General features: G+C 45.5%; 1 long non-coding RNA gene across 1 annotated transcript; it reads right to left on the reverse strand.

Annotated features, from left to right (window-relative positions):
* Positions 1-7,790: 7,790 nt before the first annotated feature.
* LOC146760886 (uncharacterized) lies at positions 7,791-8,801 on the reverse strand. The gene is made up of 2 exons (XR_014946118.1): positions 8,670-8,801; positions 7,791-8,583 (listed from the first exon to the last, which is right to left on the reverse strand). It is a non-coding gene; the product is annotated as an uncharacterized LOC146760886 (long non-coding RNA).
* Positions 8,802-10,300: the final 1,499 nt, after the last annotated feature.

Below are 10,300 nucleotides of genomic sequence, written 5' to 3' on the forward strand. Positions count from 1 at the left end.
TTCCCCATGTCCTGCTATTGTCAGCCCTTTCGAAGAGTTTACTCCCCTCCTGGGAGTAAGTTCCCTTCAGGTACTGAAAGGCTGCAATGAGGTCACCCCGCAACCTTCTCTTCTCCAGGCTGAACAAACCCAACTCCCTCAGCCTGTCCTCATAGGGGAGGTGCTCCAGCCCCATGATCATCTTCGTGGCCCTCCTCTGGACCCTTTCCAAAATCTCCATATCTTTTTTGTGCTGAGGGCTCCACACCTGGACACAGTACTCCAGATGGGGCCTCACAAGAGCAGAGTAGAGAGGGACGATCACCTCCCTATCCCTGCTGACCACCCCTCTCCTGATGGAGCCCAGGATCCCATTTGCTTTCCGGGCTGCCAGAGCGCACTGCTGGCTCATGTTAAGTTTCTCATCTATCAGGACCCCTAGGTCTTTTTCGGCCGAGCTGCTCTCAAGGACAACTCCTCCCAGCCTGTACAGGTGCCTGGGGTTGTTCCGGCCCAAGTGCAAAACCTTGCACTTTGCCGTGTTGAACCTCATTAGGTTCACCCGACCCCAGCTTTCCAGCCTGTCAAGGTCCCTCTGAATGGCATCCGTTCCCTCCACCGTATCGACTGCACCACTCAGCTTGGTGTCATCAGCAAACTTGCTGAGGGTGCACTCCATTCCCTCATCGATGTCATTAATAAAGATGTTAAAGAGCACCGGTCCCAAGACAGACCCTTGAGGGACACCGCTCGTTACCAGCCTCCACCTGGACATAGAGCCATTGACCACCACCCTCTGTCTGCGGCCTTTCAACCAATTGCTTATCCATCTAGTTGTCCACCCATCAAATCCACCTCCCTCCAATTTGGAGATGAGGATGTGATGGGGGACCATGTCAAAGGCCTTGCTCAGGTCCAGGTAAATGACATCAGTCGCCTTCCCTTCATCCACCAACGCCGTCACTCCATCATAGAAGGCCACAAGATTAGTTAAGCATGACCTTCCCCTGGTGAAGCCATGCTGGCTGTCTCGGATCACATGCTCGTTCTTTATGTGATCAAGCATGTTGTCCAGGAGGATCTGTTCCATAATCTTCCCAGGCACAGAGGTGAGACTCACCGGCCTGTAGTTACCTGGGTCGTCCCTGCTCCCCTTCTTGTAAATGGGAGTGACGTGACCCTTCCTCCAGTCATCCGGGACCTCACCTGACAGCCACGACTTCTCAAATATGATGGAGAGCGGCTCAGCAACCACCTCAGCCAGCTCCTTCAGGACCCTGGGATGCACGCCATCTGGCCCCATAGACTTATACTCATTCAGTCTAAGGAGGCACTCTCGGACTTGCTCTACCCTTACAGTGGGGAGGGATTTACCTCCTTCGTCCCCACATAGAGGTATGGGGGTGCAAGACTTAGGGACATGAAAAAGACTAGAATCCTGGCCACCAGTGAAGACCGAGGTGAAGAACTCATTCAGCACCTCAGCTTTCTCTTCATCTGTTGAAGCCATTTCTCCTTTTAAATTTACCAGAGTAGGTACGCCCCTTTTTGGCCTGTCTCTTCTGGCCAATGTACCTGTAGAAGGTTTTCTTATTGTTTTTCACATCCCTCGCCAAGTTCAGTTCTGCCTGCGCCTTGGCTTTCCTGATCTCACATCTGCAAGTTCGGACGGCATCCCTGTATTCTTCCCGGGTGACACAGCCTTGTTTCCAGAGCTTGTACACCCCTTTCTTCACCCTCAGTTCTCTTAGCAGGTCCTTGCTGAGCCATGCCGGTTTTCTACCTCTCCTGCCCACTTTCTTAATCAGGGGAATGGAGACCTCTTGTGCTGCCAGGAGGGCATCCTTGAACAGTAGCCAGCTCTCCTCAACGTCCTTATCTTTGAGGGCAGCACGCCAGGGGATCTTGGCCAGCATTCCATTGAGTAGCTTGAAGTCTGCTCTTCTAAAGTTGAGCATCCTGGTCCTGCTCTTTGCCAGGCCCACATCGCTTGAGATCACAAACTCAACCAGGGCATGATCGCTGGAGCCCAGGCAGCCTCCAACCTTGACGCCTTTGATGATCTCCTCAGCGTTGGTGAGCAGCAGGTCCAGCAACGCTTGACCTCTGGTCGGTCTGTCCAATACCTGAACCAGAAAGCTATCATCAATGGATTCCAAGAGCCTTCTGGAGCTCTTGCAGCTCGCCGTGTGGTTTTCCCAACAGATGTCCGGATGGTTCAAGTCCCCCACCAGGACAAGAGCCCGTGAGCCAGACGCCTCATGCATCTGGAGCAAGAAAGCCTCATCAGCAGCCTCCCCTTGATCAGGTGGCCTGTAGTATACCCCTAATACCAGCTGACCTTTATTAGTCCCGTCTCTAATCCTAACCCACAGGCTCTCAACCTGTTCTTGACTGTTTCTCATGGGGAGCTCCTCACAGTTTATCCAATCTCTGACAGAAAGAGCAACTCCCCCACCCTTTCTACCTCGCCTATCTCTCCTAAAGATTCTATAGCCGTCGATGGCAGTATCCCAATTGTGGGAGTCATCCCACCATGTTTCTGTGATAGCAACAATGTCATAATTTTCAGAGTGCATCACAGTTTCCAGTTCCTCCTGCTTGTTACTCAGGCTCCGTGCATTAGTATAAAGGCACTTCAGCCGGGCTGTCCGTCTCACCACCTTCATAAGTGATCCAGGATCCGCTAGAACAGCGGCATCCCCAGCATCTCCCTGCCCTACTCCCTCCTTTTGCACTCTGCAGTCTTTGCCCACGGAGTTTGGTACAATCCCTGGAATGCACTGTTCAACCCCAGTAGCCCTTATTTTGCCCCCTTCCCCCTTCGTTCCTAGTTTAAAGACCTATCAATGAGTCCCGCTAATTCTTCAGCTAATACCCTCTTACCCCTCAGGGACAAGCTGCTTACATCAGCAGCCATCATTCCAGGTGCAGTGTAGATTGCCCCATGGTCAAAAAAGCCGAAATTCTTGCGTCTGCACCAGCTCTTAAGCCATCTATTTAAGAGTTGGGTTTTTTGGATCCTTCCTGTACCTTTTCCTGACACCACGGGCGTAGAAGAAAAGATCACCTGCTTTTTAAGCTTTTTAAGATTTTTAAGCTTTACACAGGTTTGCATGTAAAGCGGAGATTCATCGTGTGAGCTCAACCACCAAGAACAACAGCAATGCCTACAAACCCTTCAGAGAATGAAGGAAAGCAGTACAAGTAGAACTCCTGAACACCACATTGATTTCCATGCCTTGGTGTCCCTGGAGAGATGGAAGGAAAGGCTTTCAGTATCACATAGTATGATCTGTCATAAGTCATTCACTGAAACTTCAAGATCCAACAGAGACATTAAAGTATTTTCAATTGGGTGTGAGCATCTCTGTATAAAAATAAATAAATAAATAAATAAAATCAGTTATGTACAGTGTTACACATAAAATACAGTGTTACACATACAGGTAATAAAAGGCTGAATCTTGCAAGCTGAGACTGGACATGACACTTTCCCTTCAAAATTATGGCTCTATTTTACAAGTGGCAAATCAGCCATTGCATTTGACTGCTGGGATTAGTACTGCATTAGTAACTGTTGTTTGGCTTTCATTGCTCTATCCAAAGTCTACACTAAACAGGCTGACTTTTCCCATTCTCAAAATCAATTAATACATACGTGAATCTGAAAACACATGAAGCAGAGCAAATTCCAGTCCCTCTACCTTCTCCTGGATGTGGGTTCTTCCAGCAGACTGAGGCTTCTGACCGTCCTTGCTTTCTTCTCCTCTTTGGAGTTTGCTCAGGTGCTCATCTGAGATCCAATCCTTAAGAGCAGTCAGGAGCCCATCAACTTCAGAATTTGGTGGTAGTTGTAATATAGTCACATATTTCAGCTTTCAAATTGATGATCTTCCAAGCCAAAACCTGAGCAGATGGGCATGCGCCAGAGCACATCAGTTCTGCTCATTATCCACTGAATGATGCATGATATGTCAAACAAATAAGTAGATACAGACACCCCATAAAATTCAAAAGATGGTCCTAGCAGCAAGCTTTATTTTCTCTGCCCACTTCCCCCTCATAGAATCTATTCTTTCTCCAACTAATTAACTCATAAAACAAATGAAATTAGAAAATTTCCTTATTTCAACAGGTATGCAGAGAATGTTCCATTGCTGAATGGCTTTTGAGTGAATTTCCCACCTTGCCCAACTCTTACTTGATCCCTTCCTGATGCTGCCCTCACTTCCTCCTGCATGAAAGGTGTCATCGGTTGTGCCACTTCACCAGTATCCTTACGCATCTCTGCCACTATAAACTGATATTTACACTACAACAAAACAGAACAAGGAATTCTGTTTTTCTTCTGACCTACAAAGGAATCTTGTCCAGATAAGAAAACACCTTACCTTCAAGGTAGATGAAACAAGCTTCTGCTGTCCTTATCTATTGATTTGAGTACTTCTTCCCTAGAATCCCGTCATTTACCTGAAATAAAAGAAAAATACTCAAATATCTGTGTACAGAAAACTCGATTTTTTTGGTAAACAACACTCCGAAATCCTTTGACGGAGTTCCTGAGCAGCAGAGTGATCAAACCAACAACTGCTTTACCCTTTCTCTTCTTGTAAACAAGTGACAGAACAGTAGAGACCATGCTGCAAAAATGCCTCAAGAACTCAGAAACAGAGAGGGGGAAAGTAATTGTCTGCATTCACACCCTTCCTGTCACAGAAAAACCAAGTCATCAGCTTTGCAGACATCCCGTTCAGACAACCAGCAGTGTTAACTCAGACTTGGAGAGTTACTGATCATAGGAAATAATTCCTCTTGAAGGATTTCTTATGGATTCATTTGCTTCCTCAAGGTTGTCCTGACATTCGGCAATTTCCTTCAGCAGCATTTCAAGTCTTTTCACTTCTGCATCCTTCTGCTGTTGAAATATCACATTCCAAACAGGATGAACCAGATCATTTTAGAAACAATTACAAGCCAAGTTGCATTTTAGTGTTAAAAGGATCCGATAAACTTCCATTTCCGTGTTTCAAGTACATTAAAGAAAGAAGCATTAAACCTGGTAAACACAGCATGGCTTCAGATAATGACCACCAAGAGAAAGGGCAAGTAACGCAATAAGCGTCCTTACATTACTGCACCTCTTTTAGATTATCCAGAGAGGCTTCTTGCTCCATCAGAGCTTCTTCTCTTCCATGGAGCTGCAAAAATCAAGGGGAAAATGTTGAAATAGCTCCAAAACCTGTTCAATTTTCACTTAATGCCAATTTGGCACTAAAAAAAAAAAAAAAGGTTGTTGACTGCTATACCTTTGAAGTAGTATCACTCCATAAAATGATGTACTGTTTTCCTCTGAAATCTCTCTCTGAAACCAGTTAATTCAAACACGGTTGGAGTTTTAGTAGCTGAAGCTGGTTCCAGGTTTGGAAACAGCTGTGACTCCTTTCTCTCCCTGAGAAATGTAAGATCTGTGTCTCCCTTCCAGTGTTTGAAAAGACCTGAGGTGCAGTGAGAGGAGCCAGAGAGTGTTTCTTCTGCTGCATGTTTTATTCCTCACAGAGTGAAAATAGTCATGTCTCAGAGGTGTGAGAATAATCCTATGAATTTTGTGACCAAAGCTTTTGTAAAGGCTTCTTTTTTACTCAGTGATGTTCCAAACACAGAGAAGTCTAAGTCTGTTACGCCCTCCAGACTTACAAGCCCAGCAAACATACAAAAAACTTCTGCATAAGTGTTAAGAGCTTTATGCGTCAGCAAGCAAGCTTCCCATTCCTATTTGTGTACAGGTGCCTTATTACACTATTGACAGCTTTTCAGCCTAGAGGTCTGGCGTAGGTTTTGTGTTTCCAGAAAAAATAGCGTGTTGGTAATTTTATTAAGAGAGCCACAAGACAGATTTGGGAAGGGAGACGCACGATTCTCATCCAAAAGGAAGGAGGCAGCAGTATTGCTGCCCATCAGTCCAAACGGTATCAGCATCTGTTGGTTCCAAATGTCCTTTCCCCACAAAAAAGGCAACACAAAAATCAACTTGGTCTCTCCTTACCATCACCCTCTTCAGGTACGTATCCAGGCTTATTCTTATAACAGAAGAACATCGAAGGCGGCTTGAGAAAGGCAGCAAGAGCTCTCTTCTCTGGGATAGGTGCTGGTTCATCAGCAATTATAGCACCATCAGATGGAGGATTGTCTGATGGCACAGTTGTCATCTCAGCTTTGGACAGAAATTGAGACAAACGTGAAGACTGAATTACTTCAGAACAACAGCAACAGTAACCCCACAGTGCCCTTATTTCTGAGCTGAGCTGTCTGCAGCAATGTGTACTACTGAATCACTGAGCAACTGTGAGGGTTTGACATCCCAGAAAACATTAACCAGCAACTGAAGAGGACTGGTTTCAAATTACTTGGGGGAAGTCTGTGCTTCTTACCAACTAACCTCAGTCTATTACCATGTGTTATGGTTTTGCAATTTGGTTGGTGTTGGTATTCCACATCAGAACACCATGCTTCATAATGGGAGTAAAGGGGACAAGTTTTTTTTTCTGTGAACTGCCTTAATGAGCATGTGGGGAGGGGCACCGGAAGGGAAGGGAGGAAGGGGACGGGGTTGCTGGACCGGCTCCCTGCGAGGAGACAACGTGGTCAGAGCTTCCTGCCTTCCACAGCTCCATCGGTGAGATTTGGGACTTGGTATTCTCTTTGTTGAGACTCTCTTGTTGTTGTTTAGTGTTATTAGGTTATTAAACTGCCATTCGTTCTCAGATCACCTTTTTCCTCCCTCATTTTTTTGTTAGACCTAATCGCAATCTCCCTTCCCTTCCCCGTCTCCCTAAACGCACGTGGCCGGGCCGGGCCACGCCGCACTTTGCCGTACCGTGCCGTGAGAGAAAAAGGGGGGGGGCTTTTGTTCCTGCTGCCCCGGGTTTGTGCACACTGTCCCGGAGTGAGCTCTAGAGAGATCCCCGTGACATTTTTGGTGGAGAATGCGGGCACAGCTCAGGGCAATGTTTTGGGCAGTAATTAGGTGGTCTTTTTCAGCAACCCTGTATGTAGGACTGATAGTCCCTAGGTTCCTGTGGTCCTGGCTTAAGGACTTCCTGATGTTGGGGGTAGGGGTAGATTTATTAATCCGACGGCTGGCAGGGATAGAGATGTCTGCCTGGCTCCCTTCCAGACTAACGAACATCACAGGCACCGTGCTTGAACTGGCTCACGAATGCTCTGAATTCCTTAAGTATGACTGGGGTGTCAATTGGAATACTGTGTTGTTAGTCTCTCTAATTGTAGTAGTTTACTATAAATTGCAGAAAGACTTGCAAAGAATAGTGCAGAGAGACTCAGGAAAAGGGCCAGAAGCATCGGGACCCCCAGTATCAGGTAATCTCACCCCTGAACACCAGAGGGACCTTGGGAAATTAATAGAACCCCTGAGTGAGTGTGGGAGATCAGGGGGATCTCAGATCGAATGGCTTATGAAAAAGATAGAGAGTCTCGAGAATGAGATCCAAACCCTAAGGGGAAGGCAACAAGTTAATCCCAGCCGACCACAGGAAGCACCAGCATCAGTGTCAGTCGCCCCAGTGGAAGGCCAGAGTTGGGACGTGTGTCCTCACGTCTGGAACGGATGGAGGAAGTAGAGGAAGATCCGGGCGAGGGACCCTCCCCAAAACCACCGAGAAAGGCAACCCAGAAGACTAACAGACGCGGAGAAGATAGTGATGATGAGGGAAAAGTCACTGCTTCCTCTACTCGTAAACCTCTGAAAATTACTGAATTAAACCTCTAGAGAGATCCCCGTGACACCATGGTAGCTGTTACTGAAACTTTTACTGTTCAAGAAGTCATCCTTTAGTTGCATGCTCCTGAGACAACCAGAACACTGCTCTCAGTCGCTGAAATGTAACAGACAGGTGCATAACAAATATTATAGGTATTAGATATTTGAAACGCATGTAATTACGCACCTGAACAACAGATACTAGCTCACTAGGTTGACATTGTGAGTTAGGATTCTGACAGGATCAACAGTTTTCATCACTTGCTTCATTTTGGACTAGGCATACAGAACAGCTAAAGAAAAAGTCATTTTTGAGTAATTCTGAGTGGTCTTTGGAGCATCTACTTGCTCAAGTTTAAAGGAAAATCGCTAAAGAGAAGCTCTGGTATTAGTTTTGCTTGGATTCCAGCAGGCAGTGCATTAGGAGGCAGCATGATTGTTTCTCACCAAACAGATTATACAGTCCCATTGACCTTCCTGCCTTTTTAGCAAAGACAGATCCACATTTCTCTTGTGCAGTATTACGGCTGGCTTTGAAACTTGCAGCACATTCAGTAAGAGAGGGCCATTACTGTGTTTCCCACATAGCTGGATTTGGGCTTTGGCATGAAACAGTGCCACAGTGTAGCTGTAAGCAACACCACGGCATCTCTCCAAACAAGCTGTTGAATAAGAATGACTTTGTCAGCTACTGACAGATCTGAGGAGCATTCATCAATGATCTTCATTAGGCAGTGCTTTCTTTGAAGACAGGGTTTGTGCTCTTCTTGTGCTTCTGCCAACACACCATCATTCACAAACTCATCTGCCTTTCTTTGCCAAAGCTAAGCAACAGTATTTAGATTAATGAGAATCAGCTGGAATGCAAGTAACAAAAAAGCATTTGGGGTAATGCAAGCTAGGAACCAACCTCGGCAAGATTCCAGTGTGAACCACATTCTTCATAGCTTCAAATGCTAGGAAAGCATCATCAGTTTTGCCTTCAACTGCATCCAGCGCTGCAAGTGCTATATGTGCCTCTTCTTCATAGGCTGCAACCTGAAAGACCTACAAGCAAAGTGAAAAACAAGTTATACCTAACGTACACACTGATACTTGGAACAGCTGGTGCATGCCAACAGCCAGGAAGGAATCGGGTAGGAGAAAGTTAACGACATCGCTCATTTTCCTCTAAGACAAGAAAATACTTCTGGAAGAAAGTCGGTGCTCAGGGAGGTCAGTGTCATCCAAGCAGATACAGTTCTACAACTAAGAGAAGTTCTCAACAAATACTGTTTCCCCCTTCACCAGATACATTCTGATACTACCAAATCTCATCGTTAGCACAACCCAAAAGAAACCCAACAACAACAACTACAAAATAATAAACAAACACAACAAAATGCCCAAGCAATGTAAATGTGGCTCATTTCCAGCTGGGACAGACCTGCTTTCTTCAGCTTGTCAGGGATGATGCAATGTGTTGGTTCTAGGAGAAAAGCAATGCTGATAACACACCAATGTTTATAGCTCCTGCTAAGCATGTTGTGCACAGACAAAGCTGTTCTCAGAAAAGGATCCAAGGAGTTGGGAAAGCACAGAATTAGGACAGCTGGTTTACGCTGGCCAAAGGGGTGTTCTGTACAGTATGGCATGGTGCTTAGCCATCTTCTGGGTCTAACCACAGCCAAAAGCTTGTATATTGTCATATAACACCCTCTACTCTACTCTTAGATCAATCCATCTGCACCTGAATGTCCACATGATGGAAATGTTTGTAGAGAGGATCAGTCAGTTCAGGAACATTTTTGTTCTTCCTGATGGTTTCCAAGCTAATCAGAAGTTTCTTTGCCCAATGTATTCATTCTGGTCACAGAACAATTTCAGACTAGCACCCTGTTGAAGAAAAGAAATAGAAGCTATCTCAACAAATCCAAATCAAGTGTTACCTTGTTTGGTTCTTACTGGTTTTTCCCCATGTGCCGGACTGTGTGCTCTGCTGATTCCCATTCCTGCCTGTTCATGCAGTAGGGACCAGTGTGCAGCAGTCTGGTATTTATAAGGCAGACTCTTCTAATGCAGTCTTCAAACAAGAATTTACCAGCAGTTACTGTTAATTGTTTATTGCCTTCACCCAGGACTTGGAAAACCAAATCTAGAAGGAATTGCACTAGAAGACCAGTGGATTATTCCAGCTTGCAGTGCCCACATATTTGGGAAGCTTGCTTCATCACTTCATTCCTACATTGGCAGTGAGTAGTTACAACTGCTTTATCTTTTTTGTGTAATCATAAATGTTTTAGAACAAACAGCTGTGTCTTGTTGTGTGCTTTCACAGTGCCAGTACATGTTCTGGTAACCTGCTTTGGACGCCTGAAAGCAACTTTTAACTACAGCATAAGCTCTTAAAACTCAGAGGATCGAGGTGTACCAGCAATTTAATCTGGTGATATTATCCTCAGGAAGATAGGAAAAAAACTGGACTAATGTGACACTGCCCGCTGTAAAACCAAGTTTCTGTAGAACTTCAAATACATTTATTAAAATCCCCTCTCCAAACCA

This window comes from Coturnix japonica, chromosome 4, assembly GCF_054131305.1.
Source record: "Coturnix japonica strain WE chromosome 4, WE-NBRP24, whole genome shotgun sequence".
Lineage (NCBI taxonomy): Eukaryota > Metazoa > Chordata > Aves > Galliformes > Phasianidae > Coturnix > Coturnix japonica.